At 36.7% G+C, this 18,449-nt stretch overlaps 1 protein-coding gene across 4 annotated transcripts in view; it reads right to left on the bottom strand.

Annotated features, from left to right (window-relative positions):
- The window catches only part of LOC137616404 (tyrosine-protein phosphatase non-receptor type 11-like), a 284,273-nt gene that overhangs the window by 182,345 nt on the left and 83,479 nt on the right, over nucleotides 1–18,449 (bottom strand). Inside the window, exon 1 of one of the 4 annotated variants that reach the window (XM_068346129.1) lies at nucleotides 6,290–6,374. The exons of the other annotated variants lie outside the window; for them this stretch is intronic. The gene's annotated coding sequence lies outside the window, so the exon portion shown is untranslated. Of the gene's footprint in view, nucleotides 1–6,289; nucleotides 6,375–18,449 lie in introns of those variants that run through there. 4 annotated transcript variants of the gene reach the window in all.

Genomic DNA, 18,449 nt, shown 5'->3' with positions numbered 1-18,449 from the left:
CCAAAAAACAACAGCACATTCGCCGCTGCCACCACCACCACATGCAACGTCGTCCGAATGCCTTCATCACATCATTCGAATCGCTCGTTCATGAACAAAGTGGAGATTGCAATAGCGCTTCGCATCGATTTCTCCATTTCTATTCTATACGACTAGTCAGAGAATTTCTATATTTATGTTTCTTCAACATAATGCGAACTAAAACACACCGTAATGAGATATGGAAGAAAGTACATCCACACAGATATTCTAACTGAAGTTGCGCAGGCGACGCGAACTCGGTGTATTGTAATCAATGCTCCAGCGCCCTGGGACCCTTTTTATGTGTTTTTACTTTCGCGAATGTCTTTCCCGGGTGCAGACTCAGGTACATCTACTTAGAGTCATATTCAGCACGTTATATTAATGGCAACTAGATAAAAGACGACAGACCAAATGCTGTCACCGAATACAGAAGGAATAAAAATCTCTTTAACCTGACACATCCGAGGGAACGGTTGGGTGGGAGTGGTAACTACAAAACAGCTGACATGTTTTGCCTCCGGATCACCTTTACTTTTGCATTTCACCTTTGTCTTCCATCTATTATCATCAGTTCGGGTCACGATGTGCCCTCCAACTCACACCAGAATAAAAGGAAAGAAAGGCTATGGCTTCTGAATAACGCCTAATACTAACCAACGTATCAAAACGTACGATGAAATAGGGAGAAAGGAGCGAAAGTGAGTCGGGGCAAGACTATGAGGAAGAGCTCAATCCGATAAAGCCAAGTTTCTAGTGTAAAGGCTTGGGAAGAGCGCCCTTCCAATACCCCATGTCCTAAAATCCAACTCCACGTGCTGAAAACACAGCTAAAACATAAATGAGTGTAACGTTTTCAGAGAAGTTCGGAGTAAAATAAAAAGACAGTTTAAATATTTGCAATCATACTTATGGTGAATCGATATCAGCCAATAGCATTGCAAATAGACTGTCAGTCACTCCCCTCTGCTTGACAATAGTCATTTATAAGATGTTTAATTTTTTTCATTTTCACTACAATATTTGCATACTTTCAGAGTTTTAGGACAAGATGTCGATCAAATTTTCATTTCTTTTACGAGAAGTACTGCACCGCTGTTGAGAGAGAGAGAGAGAGAGAGAGAGAGAGAGAGAGAGAGAGAGAGAGAGAGAGAGAGAGAGAGAGAGAGAGAGAGAATTCTTTTCAACCTGCTTGTTTGTTTTGCTGATATCAATATCATAGAAAGAGGTCTGTGACCTGCTGTCTCCCGTGTTCTTTCGCCACCCAAGTGTTACGAATCGCTGGTACCTGAAAGTGAAAGGGAACTGAAGGTGCACGAACTTTACCCTCTAGTATAGACAACCCACCCCTACCCTCCCCACCCCCTGCACAGGCACACGGAAAGGAAGAGGAGACCCTAAACAGGAACCATCATAAGCGTGTAGTTGATTGACGGGTCGATTTATAAATTTGGGCTATATAGCCCGGTACTCGGGAGTGCCTAACAGTTGTATAGTACATACTAATGTGTGTGTACCCCCATGTATATATTTTGCTAGGTAAATAGGCTGATCGGACGTAATAGTTTTATAATCTTTTTCTTATAAAAGTTCTTTTCATACATCATTGTTTGGGGAGTAAAGTACTATTCAGTTTCAGGTGCTCAATATTACATAACATTGTCTTATTTCATATCTCAATCAGTCTAAAAAATGACATCGTATCATTATTATGCAAGACCAATATGACGAGCCAAAGGATCTAAAAATTGTCGGCATTTTTGCCCATCAATTTCCCGAAACAACCTTACGGTCTATTGAATTAAAAGTTGAAGTTAGCAATATAATAATCATTAATAAATAAAACATAAACGTTAACTTGACTTGCAATATTACATATAATGAACTACCAGCAAATTAAATAAACGGAAGAGTATATTTTCATATCCAGTATATATATATATATATATATATATATATATATATATATATATATATATATATATATATATATATATATATATATATACACATATAGCTGAGTGTGATGCAAGAGCATCCTATTTCATAAAATCACTAGAGTACTCGGAAACTCGAGAGAATTCACATCTATGACAGTATTCATAATAATTAATACTGTTCAGCATACGACAAATGATTAAATATTTGATATAAAACACATGGATGCATGTTATACACGCGCCAATTCAACATTAAGAAATGGGATCAGTGGAGTCAAATAATCTAATAAACTGACGGAAAATTCTCAAATGATATAATAATCCCGATCACTGCCACAAGAAAACCATCACTTTAATCCAACCTCTGTAGCAGAAGGTCATCAGTCAGGATGCTACTGACATCCAAAACGAAGGAAAATATTTCAATAACAGAACAATAGATCTGAGCAACTCCGCATCAACATTATTAATTAACACGACAGACAGAAATAGCTTAGGTTCTCGGGTAACACAAAACCTTAGCAATAATGTATTTCCCCAATAGACACTAAATCTGGGTAGATAAATAACACGAAATCGCCTAATTAGTCAAATCCTAATTTTATTGCATTGAATAGGATTTATGGAATTAGGGAAACTTGAAAAATACTACAGCTGCAATTGGAAGTCAAAGATAAAATAGGTTGGATAGCAAGATGTAACAAAAGAAGCAGGTACGGAGGTAAAGTAAAAGGATTTAAAGCAAGTGTAGCTAAACTCCGAAGTACTGCTGCAAAGACGCTTATGTAATACCAGCAGTGCGCCCTCTTGAGATGTACTTACTAATGGCAATGGCCTCTACGGGATACAAGGGGTACTTTTACAGGAGTTTACTGTTATAATTAATTGGAAAATCCATGTTTAACCTACTCAAACTTTTAGTTAAGTAAAGGGTAAAGAATCAATGAACTTTCATTCTCTATTTAAAATGGGCTACCTAGTCTCTTAGAAGCAAAAGAAACCATAAAAAAAGTCTGATGTTCTCTTAAAATGTAAATTGATGTTTTACTCAGCGATATGTACATCCAATCATGAATGAGAAAAGTAGAAAGTTAGTATTTCCAGATAATCAAGTCAAACTTATCGCTATCATCAATCTGATTTTGTACCGAATCGAATTAATTAATCATAGAATAATATCTATAACAGATTCCGAGAAGACGAGAACTTGCTCCTCATCCTTTCATCTCTCTGTCAGACACAAGAAAGCAGATATGGTTATGCATGTGAATAATTTATTCATTGCATTTAGTAAATTGATGCTCAAATCCCATTGTATATAGACAGCAGAAAATATTTTGCAAAGTACGAGTATCATATGACAATTAATAATTGTGACTTTAGGTAAGACATGAAACCTGCTCATTAATTATTCGTTTTCAAGTACATATAATTAAATACAAAAAGGAGATACGCTACCTACAATTTCCTACTAAAGTACCTGCAACAAACTATGATATGAATGAACACCTAGCGTTTTCGTGTAATTAGCTCGAGAGTACACATTCTCACAGCTATGTTATGTACTGAAAATGAGTTTTTCCTGATGGCTCTTGCACTAGATTTAGTAGTGGTCCATGTGATGATCACACATTTCCTGTTATTAATAGAAGCATGCTACACGGGATTAAATTTGAAATTCATAAATACTTAACGACACACTCGCTTGGACTTTAGTGCTTTCGGTGTTTTAAGGAGAAATTCCCTTTTTACATTTATTATCATTAATAAGGTAAGTAAAGGGGCCTTTGACATACACCGATGACTCTCCAATAATTTTCTATTCTGCCATATAATACATTTCAAGTACCACATCTACTCCAATATTTCAACGCTTCTGTCTATTATTCTCAGAGACCTTCATATCCTCTTTTAGGGATATATAATACAATCCGTACATCTTGTTTGATAACCGCTCTCTTTAATACGAATACACAATAAATTCATCACTCCCACTTAGTAAACGCTATAAACTTAGCATTCAACAATGCTTTCTTTCTCAACAAATCAACTCTAACAAACAAATGTTTCCAATAACATTACATTCTTCCTCTCCTGATTGTGTGCACATCGTAATACTGCTCAAGCTCATGATATAATGTTATTACTATCACAGGCCAGAATAGCCTCGACCAATGATTCAAAATACCTTGTCACTAGCCGCAACGTTGTGCCTCACTTCCAAAGACATTCAACACCTCCGGCCCCTTTCTACTTTCTCTTCTTTATGAGAGCTTCATTTAAAACAAAATAACGTCTTAAGCAGCAACCATTTACAGAATAGCAAGCCCATCTCTTCCCACCCTAACCTCGTGGGTGCAGCTACAGTATTAGAATCATTACATGGCTAACAATGGTATATCGACATTTTTCTTACACCTGTCACCAAAAAAATTATACATGGTTACTTCATAAACGCGAATTTATACTCATGCCATAATACAAAAGACACGAGTCACTTGAATCGTAGATAGGCTATATGATAAAAACGTCAAAAAAGGACGTGTTGTTAAAGTCTTTGAGGTAATCTGCACAACATTAGTTCTAGTTTGTTGTCCGGTGTCTTATCCTAAATACTTTCATATTTTGCATTTTACAATGGGACTACCAAGTTATGTCTTAACTTTTGAGCCATTTTTAAATGTACTTTAATATCCTACATATTTTCTATTAAATTTTGTCATTCACTATGCAATTGCCAACATTCATATCATGTCTTCGATAGCCTTAAGCATTAGATTCAGCCTCTTATCACTAGCAGTCGCATAAATGTGGAGTAGACTGCAGTCTAACCTGCTTTATTATGAGGCCACTATACAGTACACGTATAATGGCAAATAAGAATGAGCGTCTGTTAGAATTAATTTCTTTTGTCTGAAGATCATAACGTAGTTACTTTTTTAATTTTGTCTCTTACTGAACACATATCAATCTAATAAAAAACTAACTTGAAAACTACGAATACAAGTTTGTAAGTTTATATAAGCACTTGGACTTTAGGACACGCAAACATATGCACATTGATTAGAACTTAAGCTAGTTAGAACTCAAAGAGTAATGGAAAGAATAATGATGGGAATAACAATTATAGACAGAAAATATCAACATGGATAATACAGTAGAAAATATTCTAACAAGAAGTAAAAAAAGAAATGTACATAGGCAGGACAAATGACAGATAATAGATGGACTGGACATTGCGAACAACAGAATGAGTCCTTAGAGATTACAAAAGAAGCAGGGAAGGAACTAAGAAAATTTGCTGATATAGACTGCCATAGAAAGACCATAAACAGACGCGAGTGGAAGGCTTTTGTTCTGCAGTGGACTAGTTACGGCTGCTGCTGATGATGGTGATGATGAATAAAATTATATATATATATATATATATATATATATATATATATATATATATATATATATATATATGTATATATATATATATATATATATATATATATATATATATATATATATATATATATATATATATATATATATGTATATGTATATGTATATATATATATATATATATATATATATATATATATATAATTACATTATTTTGGAAGTAACAAAACATACATTTACCTAACTGTTTAAAACTTGAACTACGGTACGTTGCCAGACCGAGGTCCCTCTCCCAAAATGATCGTATTCCATGCAGATAACAACCACTTAGAAATTCACGAGTATACACAAAAGATACCTATTGGAGATTCAAGTTTGTCTAACAACGTTGAATCTTTTTCTATTTAATGCATTAATTTAATCTAGAATATTATAACCTAACGAATCTTGAACGTGAATTTACTATGGCCGATAAACTGTAACAAAAATAATCTATCATGAGAAAAGTTAATATAAAATTCAAATAATATATACTGACTTAATTTACATTATTTAGTACACTATATATTTCTAATGGCAGAAACGTCATATGCTTCTGAAATGTTGATATAGCCGTGGAACTGCTTTGCACTGAATGAGTAAAGAATAACCAACGCCCAACTTATTAACTTTCATTGACATTAATGACATGAAATCCCTACCACTCACCTAACATCTACAGTGCATGTATTTTGTATATGAAATGCAATAATAAATTCTCTTCAGGGGGACCACTTTATAGGTGTCGTTTGGTAACGTTCAGTAGCATTTTCGATAATAAAATACAGCATACTGTATAAACCTAAGGTACATACCTTATCCAAATAGATGAAATTAATTTTCATCACTGTTTATACATACTTGGTTTTCGATATAGAATTTCAATTCATTCTACTTACATAGGCCCTTAACATCTGACTAACAGGTGAACATAAACAGTAGTTTATACAATGCAGCTAGAGAAGCTTGGCCAGCTAGTTCCCAGTTCGTGTTGACCTCCCTAAGTGCTTCCCAGATCTGGCTGGTAAGTACGTCAAATAACAGCACACGTAGGTTGCACTGCAACTGACAACATGTAAACAAATTACGAAAGCCAAAATGGAGGGCATCGCTTACTTTAGCCGCTATTTATGCCTTAACATTGTTTGGAATGTTCAGTTAAAAGTTATAATTCTAAGATTTGTTTAAGGGTGCAAACTTGCCAATATGTCATTCTCTATGCAGAGCATAATTCCTTTCTGTAGTTTCTTTGCTTCGTGTTTGAAAACTTTTTTGTTAATGTTCACAAATTTAGATCGTGAATTTGTGCATGAATTGTCATCGAAAAAAAAGCAAGAGAAGACAAAATATTGATGAAAATAAAACAAGTGATTCATAACAAATAAGCTCTATGTATAGTATCAACATTATTCTATTTTCAAAAATGTTCTTCCTTAAAATGACATCAAATTCCAAGTGTAACCTCCATTGCTCTAATTTTCATGTAAACTTACCACCAAGCATTAAGATATGTTATCTATAGTTAAATAAACAATTTTTCAGCTATTTTTAACACTACGGGAAATTTGATACGAACGTTTTATTTTTAGTGGGTCCTTGAAGTACCAAAAGTGTATCATCGACGCCTATTATGAAAAAGAGAAGTTTGAAATCACTTCAAGTTCGGAAAAAGCTTTCTTTAAGAAAATTTCAAACTGTTTCTGTAACAAGACCGACAAATATGGGTCGATAAAAATACTCTTCTGTACATTATACCTCAATATAAAATGAAAATTATTTACTATTTTCAAAATAAAAATATCAAGCAAATCATTTCCCAACGAATTTGGTTAAGTTCTATTTTTTCTACAGGCGTATCTGTTTGTCTAGTATGTGTAAATGTAAAGAATATATATCTTTTGTGTATACTCATGAATTTCTAATCATTACATTGAACACGTTGCCTTAATACGAAACGCCTCAGCACTAAAAGAATCGGCATTATAACGAAAATCTTCTTTCTTATCGGGACAGCGATTCCATCAAACCTGTCAACCTTTGATATTATGAGTAACACTAAATACGTGCATGAAGGAATTTACATGCAGAATTGTTCCACTCGCCCGGGGTTACCGTCGGGGCCCTTATTTCCTTTGTGGATTCGGTCAAAGTAATGATGAAGGATCTGACACGTATTGAACACGAAGGTGCAACAAGAGTTGGAATTATGATCTCTCTTAGGATAGCAATAATAACCATCAAAATCCCATCTGCGTTTAATGGCCCGCTATCCTCGAACTCATTTCAAAATACGTGCATTTGTGGTTCAAGTGTCGAAAAGTAATAAACGCAAAAACAATTTTCATATTTGTATGGTGAGATAAGCAATTGAATTATGCACATTTTGGCAATCGTTTCATTCAAATCAGATGAAAATTGGCCACAATATGGCAAAAAATACGTTTTTTACCTTATTCGTGACCTAGACTAAATCACTCCCAAAATCTAATAAAATTGTCCTTGGATCATGGCCAATTATCCCACCAAATATCATGAGATTTGCCCACGATAGAGTAATAACACGTTTTTTGACCTTTTTGTGACACTGACCTTGATCATGATGTATTTCAAAAGATAGGCAATTGAATTATATTCATTTTGGCCTTAGTTTCATGCAAATCAGATCAAAATGAAAAACAATATAGTAAAAAGACTTTTTGACCTTTTCGTTACCTTGATCTTTGACCCCCAGGACTCCCAAAAATCTCATCAAATTGTAATTGGATCGCGGCCAATCATCCCACCAAATTTGATGACATTCGGTCAAATAGTTTTTGAGTTATGCGAATCACAAACGCACAGACAAACATACAAAATTACACGCCTATCAAAATATATGCTTCACAACAACTAAGTTGCTGAGGGTAATAACATCAATGTTGATTAAAAAAACCCAAATTTAAATTGCGCGAATTATTAAAAAACTCAGAAAATCATAGCATTTGCTTTGATTGATTCAGGCAATATCTAAATCACGTTTTCATTGCACCTAAAGCTGTTATGGTACACATTGCAATTACTGAACAAAACACTCCTTTGATATTCCATCGAATGTGCACAACCTGAGCGATTTCTTACACAGTGCTAAAACTGTTCCATATCTTGGGTCATTTGACTAGAATTGATATTGGAAGGAGCTCATGGGTTAATTTTAGTTCTACTTAAATATTTAAACGATTAGTTGTCGGGTTATCATGACGCTTGAATCTCCGAACACCGGGAAAATGAATGACAATTGAGGATTCAAATTACTGGAGAAATTGATGGTAAAATTCAAATACCGTAAAATATGTTTCCTAGTTTTATTATCCCTTTCTCACCTCTAAATACAACCTAGAAGTTATTTTTTTTTCCAAGTTTCACCAAGTGTAATGTTACATGTCTTGGGTTATTTGAATGGAATTAACATCGGTGGGAATTCCTGGGTCACTTTTAGTTCTATTTAAATATTAACACGATTGGCTGTCAGGTAATAAGGCCTGAAACTCTGACCACCAGAAAATAAAGAACATAAATTGAAGGTTCACATTGCTGAATAAATTGTAAGTAAAATAAAATTATAGTAAGACATGTTTGTTATAGTTTTGTTATCCCTCTCCCATACTCTAAATACAACCAAGATGTTGAATTTTTTCTTAGAGTCACCAAATGCAATTTTCGAAGGTTTTGTTGGGTTTTCAAGGGAGAAGAGTTGCTGCCTAGTAGTACATAGTAAATGATGTTTTCCCAGACCTGTTTATCCTTCATTCGATGTGAGAGAAAAAATTAACAAGCCCCCAATTTTATTGCTTGGTTGATTACGGACTTTCTGAAGTAAATACTGATCCATATGATATACATTACCCTGTTATCTAATGTTTGTGAGGCTACAATGATTGCAATGTTAAAAAATTTGTGTGTAAAGCTAAAGAGAATGTTGGTGATAAGACTAGTTAGCAATATACAAAATTTCGTATCTGTTGTTGTAATTTCCGGTAGTTTTATCAGTCTGAGGAGGTTCTGTACATGATAATAAGATGATGTTCGCATAAAATTTCTGGTAGACGATTTTTTCTAAACTTCTAAATTAGCAAAGGCATAATCTGAAATATATATATATATATATATATATATATATATATATATATATATATATATATATATATACATATATACATATATATATATAATATATATATATATAAGAGAGAGAGAGAGAGAGAGAGAGAGAGAGAGAGAGAGAGAGAGAGAGAGAGAGAGAGAGAGAGAGAGAGAGTTATTGGATCCTTTGACTGGCCAGACAGTAATACATTGGATCCCTCTCTCTGGTTACGGCTCCATTTTTTATTTGCCTGCACATGTACCGAATAGTATGGCGTATTCTTTACACATTCTCGTCTTTCCTCTTACACCTGACAACACTGATATTACCAAACACTTCTTATTCGATCAAGGGACTAATTACTGTACTGGTAAGGGTATAAGAGACTTTAGCTATGGTAAGCAGCTCTTCTAGGAGAAGGACACTCCAAAATCAAAACATTGTTCTTTAGTCTTGGGTAGTACCATAGCCTCTGTACCTTGATCTTCCACTGTCTAGGGTTAGAGTTCTCTTGCTTGAGGGTACACTCGGGCACACTATTCTATATAATTTCTCTTCTTGTTTTGTTAAAGTTTTTATAGTTTATATAGGAAATATTTATTTTAATGTTACTGTTCTTAAATATTTAATTTTTCCTTGTTTCCTTTCCTCACTGGGCTATTTTCCCTGTTGGGGCCCCTGGGCTTATAGCATCCCTCTTTTCCAACTAGGGTTGTAGCTTAGCTAGTAATAATAATAATAATAATAATAATAATAATAATAATAATATATACATATATATATATATAGTGGCTATATATATACACATATATATATATATATATATATATAGAGAGAGAGAGAGAGAGAGAGAGAGAGAGAGAGAGAGAGAGAGAGAGAGAGAGAGAGAGAGAGAGAGAGAGAGAGAGAACAATCTCTGAACATTGCCCAGATCCATATCGAACCAACGAAACATACAAGGTTCTTATGAGTAACGAACCAAGCACAAATCGAAAATAAATCTACACAATCAAGAATCATATCGCACTTAACGTGTCAAATTCTTATCAAAACCGGATGCTATCCATAATACATTTCCTCACGAGGGAAATACCAAATGTTTTGCGATTCAGATATGAACGTTTTTTGACAGCAATACCGATTGCGTAAATGGAATTGTATCAGATTAAATAGGAACCCTTAAGAAACCCCAATGACCGTATGCAAGTTGAAGGATATCATTTATTCCAATGATATAACGATTTAACTGAATGCTGTCTCCTTGTAACAGATAACGAATAAAATACATGGCAATAATACGGAGAAATTTCCATGACCTCATGGAAAGGGTTCGATCCCGAGAGGCATTTAGCAATTATTTTTCCCAACCAGTTCACATCACCAAACAACGGTACAAAGAAAGGAATGAACAAACGCACATTTGAATCCACAGACACTCTTGTAGCCCGATGATATTCAAAACAACAACAACAACAAAAACAATAATAATAATAATAATAATAATAATAATCACGTATTTCCAATAAATACATTGAGTGTTCTCTATATTAAAATGGGTTAGAACATCAAATAAAAGGACAGATTTCAAAATTAAGTACACAAATAATAAGATGTCTAAAAAATTTTGGGGGCTCTAAGAAATATTGATTGAAGAGTAGTTAAAACCTAGAAAAACACAGATAGCCAAAATCATGATTTAAAAAAAAAATAAAAAATCAGTATAAGCACTGAATACATTATAATATCTTTAAGAGTAATGATAAAAATATATGTAATCAGAACATTAAACATTAAAAAGCTGTTAAAAACGAAAACTTTTCCTCTTTTAACCCGTACCAAAGTTGCGCTCCTCCAATAATTTCCATACAAAATCACAAAAAGAATATTTACCAGCTGGCTCAAGTTTATAACTCTTTTTTTCTAGAAGGCTAAACATTTAAAGCCTACTCGTCTAAGAATTATTGTAAGCGGGCTCCCTTCTCAAACCAGGAAAACCCCGGTTTCCTTTCCAAAGCCTATTATAGGGCTTGAACAGTTTTTCCTGTGACTCTAATCTACAATACGTAACGAACAGCATTCATCTCTGCTTGGTGAAACTCTTGAAATCATTCAACGAACACAAAATAAGGGACAATGCAAGTGTGAAGAACAATCATACATATAGACAGACAATCTTCCTTAGTATGTATTTATGATGAGTTAATGTTGAATTAAATTTGGCAGGCAGACCATCGACCTCGTAGGATAAGATGGCACCAAAACCCTTAAGTTAATAGAATAATGAATATCGAAATTTTTTTTTATGGTAACAAAGATGATAATACTGTAGGTTAAAAAAGAAAATATGTTTAAATTTAACGTGAAACTTGTAATTGTACTGGAAGAAACAAAGAAGCAAATTAAAGTTTTGTAAAATCATAAAAATCAAGCTAACTGGAACTGAGAAGCCTTTAATAATCTAATCTTCTTCAACATTAAACATGCCAGTTTCCTTTTCAAATTATTCCACAAAAATTATTGGTCAGTTTAAACGCCAAACTGCAGAACGATAAATAGATGAAATTTTTATATATAAAAGATCCTGGAGCAGTGACATGGACCACTAAAAAAAAAATCCCAGAACGTCAATTATTTTCTTCAAGCAATTGTAGGTTTTACTCATTTTTGATGAGTCAATTAAAAATATGTAAATAGAAAAAAAGGTAAAAAATAACCATAAAAATATTTAAAAAACAGATTGCACAAGATGAGGATAAATAAAAGGAAAAGCGCTAGAAGATATATGTCATGGGGCATAATCAATATTAGAGAAAAGTGCGACACCTAGGACTATGAACTATGCGAGTAAGAATAAGTCTGACTTCATAAGAGCAAAGTGGTCACATTCCTTACATTTCTATAACAAGAGCTTTGGACTGTAGGCCTACTATAAAAAAACGACCCTCGTGTTTTCCAGTTGAGATGATCATTTATATATATATATATATATATATATATATATATATATACAGTATATATATATATATATACAGTATATATATATATATATATATATATATATACAGTATATATATATACTGTATATATATATATATATATATATATATATATATATATATATATATATATATATTTGACAGTTCACTCTGAATCGTAAAATAACTTAACATGGCGAATCCTTACGACAAAATGTATAATTACAACAAAATACTATCAAATTCTAATATTAGTTTAACTATCTCATTTAAAATAAAGGATAAAAGTTTCGGGCGTGTTCTTTCTTGCAAATTTATTCCAGCCTACGATAAATGACGAATAAACATCAGTCATTCAACTTACAATTCCCCGTAATAACCATCAGCTTAATTCAACGAAGTCACCCAGGAAGGAGGGTTCGATACATGAACATTAAGATGTCTGAAAATATCAACAGGCATCATCGCCTTTAATTCATTCATGTGTCACGTAATATAACTTACTTAAGCCATTTAAAACAAATTAAACAATTATTTCGTTAAATTAGGGTACAGCAATTGAGGCTATTTTAATAGTGTGTCTCATACGTTACCTAAAGGACTTACCAGTATGAGGGATACTAAACCCTAAAATCTATGAAAAAGCAGCTCAACTCTATAACATCTAATATAAGCTGAAGACAGCGTCTACAGATAAAAGACAGAAAATTGCAAATTTCTTGTGTTTTTATGGCATGAATCTCAAATAACAAAGAACTTCCTCGTTATAATGGAAACTTATTCCAAAATCTTTTATAGATGAACATTACTCATAATTACGAAAGCGAGACGAAAATATATCTAAAGAGATACAAACATGTACTTCTGAAAATTACATCATTTTGTTTATTACTCTCTTTTATATAATAAAGGCTTAAATCTGTGTGCGAGTGCGTAAGTGTGTGCATATCTATCTAAATATTCAACCGTCATGTTTGAATGTTCAGGTACACTATTGTGTGTGTATATATATATATATATATATATATATATATATATATATATATATATATATATATATATATATATATATATATATATATATGTATGTATGTAAGAGGTTGATTTTACCGATTCCAGTCATCAGAGAGGATACCAGTAATAGTCTAAACGATAACCATGAATGTTAATTATCTATATATAAAAAAATACATAAATAAAAAAAAAACATTCTTACGTTGAGTTTTTTTTTTACCTAGATGGATCCTCCATTAAAATACATATTAAAAAAATAGAAATATTAGCATCACTGCAACACTGGATGCAATAAGTTCAGTTACACGAAGGTCATTCGTAATTAAGTTCAGCCGTGGGAGGGACCATCGTAATGAACCTGAAAGGGTAAGTGTATGTTGTATGAGAGAGAGAGAGAGAGAGAGAGAGAGAGAGAGAGAGAGAGAGAGAGAGAGAGAGAGAGAGATTATGGTTAATAGAGACAAAAGTAGACAAAATAATTTGTTTCTGTATATTCAATATACTCGGCAATCTACCTACATCCATCCATCCCTCAACATATCTATACATTTTAAGCGCGAAAAATTAGAAAGCAAAAAACTAAATGTTACAAAAGATATACTAATTATTAAAAATCTAAATATTTCGATTAGCTACTGGAAGGGAAATAATATAACAAAATTACTTTCTTATCAATTTTTGTACACCAGGTTTCAGTCTGAATGTTTTCCATAGCTCTGTATCGACCAAACCTTCAATAAATGAATAGGTTTTCAGCGTACATTCATTCTATGTTTCTAACTGAATAACAGCAATTTCTTATATCAACACCTTCCACATCATTGACCTCCTAATTCTTTGTGATACAAACAAACACACACGTTCTTGGTATTGTTGGCTTAAGCACTAACCTCTGTATTTTAACCTGAGCTAATTCTAAACCAAACCTGAGATTAATAAACTCAGTAATTCAATTTCTGTTTTAATGGTTTTCAGTTCAAAGCTAATTCAACAAATTCAAGAAACAGTGAAGTTGCGATGTAATTGGGGCCGTGACACTGCACACAAATAGACACATATAGATTGGATAGCCTTTTTTGGGCTCAAGCCATGGCGTCCTGATGGAAGGTTCCTGTTTGGTAGCTTCCTTGGGTATAAGACTACTAAGATATTCCCAGAGAATTTAACCACAGGTTATCACAGAATTCTAACTTCTGGAGCGAGTATCTCAAAGGTTTCCCTTTAAGACATCGTAATACAACAGGGGACACGCATGTCTGGTCGTGCCACATAGCTATCTCCACCCCGAACAGGGTTAACGCTTCGGTGTGTAAGGGCTGAGAATAGCTGGGAGCCGTTCCACAGCTAATCTCACTCGTGGCTACTACTGATACTCGAGACGTAAACAAACGGACGCCATTGCTCTAATGACGTCACGAGCGTCTTTATCCTTTGTTTAGTAGCTGCCCTACTGAGACGGATTTTCCCTTGTGTGAACTTTATCGTTTTGCATCTTCGCTATGTCGTTACCTTCAGCCTCGCCTTCTTCTGGAAAGTTGAGTACAAGGTTCCAGTATTGTTTAATTAAGCTCTGGCCGTAAAGTAAATATTATTTCGCGAAATAATTGATGTTTTGTGGCGGAGCTGTGCCTCTACCGGACCCGCCATTTTATGGCGTCGTTGTTGTTTTGCATGTCTTATTTAGTTAGCCACAACAACGCTTCCGGCATTATATACTAATCGAATACATTAGTTTATTTAGTCTTCATAGCTAGGAACTTTTATATCGTGTTAGACGCTTTTTATCGGTCATCGATTGACCTCATACCAGTCGGCTACTATAGCCCCCAGGCCAGGAGCCTATATACAAGTGTTCATGCATGATTTATCAGTGATCCTAGACTAAGTTATGAAGATAGTGGCATTATTATTTTACAATACTTTTGACTAGTGATGCAAATGTTTTCGCCTTCAGGGACCATATAGGGGATAGGCTAGTCAGTGATTCTTTCTAGCCTAACCTAACCTTAGGACCCCTATATGCTTCCTTCATCCCCTGCCTTGGCACTCCCTCTATTTAGCCTTGATCCCTTTTCTGAGTAAAGGGATTTATTGTCTAATAGAGTATTATATCGCCTCTCAGTCCTCCCTAAAGGAATGAACCCCCTTTAGGATTGCGTCTGAGAGTGAGGTTAGGCTAGCCTACCTCTATGGCTAGGATAGTCTACGACTTTCCTGCGATAGCGATATGTCTTCTTCCTTGCCTAGTTCAGGACTTTTAGCCCTGATATAGGCCGGGTTAGGAAGGTTTCTCTGTTCCATGCTGAAACTGTACTCTTGCACCGTTTTTAGCTGATCAGCCTAATCTTAGGTTAGGGAGTGTCCTCCCTTCCCTTTGTGGCCGCTCTGGTACAGAAACCCTTCCTGGGAAGACCCCTCTCTTCTCCCTCCCCACCTATCTCTTGTATAGCCTAGCCTATGCTTAGGTTAGTTTATACTCATCTGTCCCCTGTCCTACAATTCCTCCTTAGGGTGGAAGAGTAGGGCTACCCGAGCTTCCCTGTGCTGTCCGCTCTGGTACATATACCTTCATAGTGTCCTATAAGGTTAGTTACTAGTGTAGCTCTGCATAGGGGAGTCTCCCCCCCCCCCCTCTTGGGTGTTCCCTAGCCCTCCCTTGGGCTACCTGCTCCCGGTCCCTAGTGACCCCTGCTTGGATGCTAGAGCCTGTCTCTATCATGGGTACCCCCCCTCAGGGAGGGGGAGGGATGTCTGGAACCCTGACGGTACTTCCTACATCCCTTCCCCCCTCCCCCTGTCTCTCTCTCTATCCGGGTGCCGGTCTCTTGCCGCCTCTACTGCCGGCAATACCTGCCTCCCTCTTGGTGACTTCCCTACCCTTGCCCCCAGCCCCCCGTGTACCGAGGGACTGCCGGCTGCCGCCGGCTACTACCGGCGGCTCTCCTACTCCTATCTATTCGTCCGCTTGCCGGTCGATCTCCGGAGTGCCGGCATATACTGCCGGCAACCCGATACTACCTGTACCATCCTTACCCGTCACCAATCCGGCATCCTCCGGCTGCCGGAGCCGCCGCTCCCTGCCGGCGTGCCGCCGTTGTGCCGGCGGCCGCCATCCTGGTATCTAACTGACTTTGAAAATTGTCTGTTCTAATGCCAGAATCTATGCTGGAGCGAGCTCCGGCGTGCCGGCGGCTGCCGGATGCCCCGGAGGCGTCAAGAATACTTGCACCCCCTCTCTTTAGCTATCATAAGACTAGATAGCCCTACCTCGCAAATAGATAAGCTGCTTTGCTTCTAAGATCAGTACCTAGTACTGCTCTATTAGTGATCATGCTGTCTCTTTGCATTCTTCTATTTCCAGCATGCTATGTGCATCTTAGCGCGGCTGGTTGCCAGAAGCAATTACCCTTAATGAGGCCTTCTGGCTCTTATCTGGGAACCGAATGAATTCGATCCCAACCTTGTCCTTGGCTTTCCATGGAGTTCCATTATAATGGGAATCCTAGGAAACTATATCCAATGATCTAGGTCATTTGGATTATCCCAGGACCAGCCTATGGTAACCAGCCGGGCGAGATGCATGGAGCGTGTCTCCTTTACTGTTTCATTCTCTATGCATCACACCTTCCTTAAGTTAAAATTAATGATTAATGTTAACTTAATTTAAGAGCCATTCCTATGGCTCCCCCATACTCATTTTCTCTTTCTTCCACAGGAGGAGCAGATGAAGTGCGATTTCGCCTACTGTGCTGTGAAACGCTCCCAGTTTTACGGACATACGGCGTGCAGGACTCACGCCCCTTGCTCAGACAAGAAAGGGGATTGGAAGTTCTGGAATCCACTGGAATGTACGGTCTGCCAGGCCTATCTAGTTGAGGCCTTCCATAACCCTCCCTCAGCGGAGGTTAGAGACATTGCTCGTGAGAAACTGCGCAAGTGGGTGCGTGGTTTTCAGAGAAATGCTACTGGACCGTACCTGGCCACCGAAGAACTGAGGTCCCTGTTGTTCCCTAAGGCCTCCCCTGATTCAGTGGTTCCAAAGGAAGCAATCCCCACTGTCCAAATTTCAGTGGAACCTGATGTGGTCATGGCTCAGTCCATGCACGAGTGCCGTTTGGATTCCGAGGATGATGAACGGATCTCCGACGTCTCGGAAGACACGGAGAAGACGCTTATGGCTCAAGGAGCCGAAGAGGACGAAGACAAGGTGGAATACACCGAGTCGGAGATTGGAGCTACTCCCTCGTCCATCCCTCCGCCTACTCCTACACCGACGGAATTGTCCCTTCCGTCTACCTCCTCGACCCCGGATCCTTCCTCTTCCACCCAAGAACTGATCCGACTGATTAGAGCTGTCATGGACGACAGACTGAAGGAGAACCAGGAGTCCATCAGGTCTATGATTGGATCCAGAGACACGAAGAAGATCTCGGTCAAGGATCTCCCAGCTTGCTCTCATGCCAACCCGTGGAGGTATGCAGAGCATATGGTTATTGCAACCGGCAGGATCTTTGTTAGCGACAAGATCGGCACGGTCCCGTTGGAAGATGTGGAGTTCTTCCCAAGCTTCGAGGCCTACCCGGACTGTTACGTCCGACTTCGTGCCGAACCTGCCTCGAAGGAGGAGACCGAACCTAAAGAAGAGATAGTGTTCGATCTCGCAAAGGCCCAAGCTATGCTAGCCAACGCATTTAAGAGCAGGGGCTTTACCTGCTCTAAGCTTCCTGCCTTGAGCAAGAAGCATCCTACCTATGTCGCACCTGACACTGCGATTCTTCCATTTCTGGAAAAGGCCTTAGCTGCATGCCTTAAAGCGGCGGAAGAAGGGAAACCCTGCCCTGCACTGGAGGAGTGCAGACCCTTCTCCATCGTGACACCCCCTGACACTAGGCAATGGAAAGATGTCCAACATACTTTCGTCGTGGGTAGGCTCGATCCTGACGTCGCCGG

This window comes from Palaemon carinicauda, chromosome 22 (assembly GCF_036898095.1).
Source record: "Palaemon carinicauda isolate YSFRI2023 chromosome 22, ASM3689809v2, whole genome shotgun sequence".
NCBI classification, from domain to species: Eukaryota; Metazoa; Arthropoda; class Malacostraca; order Decapoda; family Palaemonidae; genus Palaemon; species Palaemon carinicauda.
This window is presented reverse-complemented; position numbering and strand designations above follow the sequence as displayed.